Here is a 391-nt window from a genome sequence, read left to right on the forward strand (position 1 = left end):
CACCTTTAGGAAGGAGTTTCACTCTCAGCATGTATTTGAACTTCTTTCTTTTATTTTCTTCAGCAAAGCTCACAGTTTTTAGCAAATTCTGTAGCTTTCGGTGTACTTCTAAATCTGCGCCTTGGTCACATCTTGTCAGGCCTGCGACTGCCTCTAGTGGCGTGGGGGTGGTAGCACAACTAATCTAATTGCATTACTAAATCAGAACACCACAAAGTCTTTAATACTTATTAATTCTGGCATTACTGGAACAGTAAAATATAAATTCCCTCACAAAAGAACATACCTTTTCATTGTCTTAAGGAAGTAGAGCTAATTAAATGAGATGAGCAAGACCTGGAAGTGATTCCAGTTTCACTTGATGGCCAACCTGTTGAAACTGTGGCAAATT

This window comes from Poecilia latipinna, unplaced genomic scaffold (genome assembly GCF_001443285.1).
Source record: "Poecilia latipinna isolate Pla-1442-1.1 unplaced genomic scaffold, P_latipinna-1.0 Scaffold2747, whole genome shotgun sequence".
Taxonomy (NCBI): Eukaryota; Metazoa; Chordata; class Actinopteri; order Cyprinodontiformes; family Poeciliidae; genus Poecilia; species Poecilia latipinna.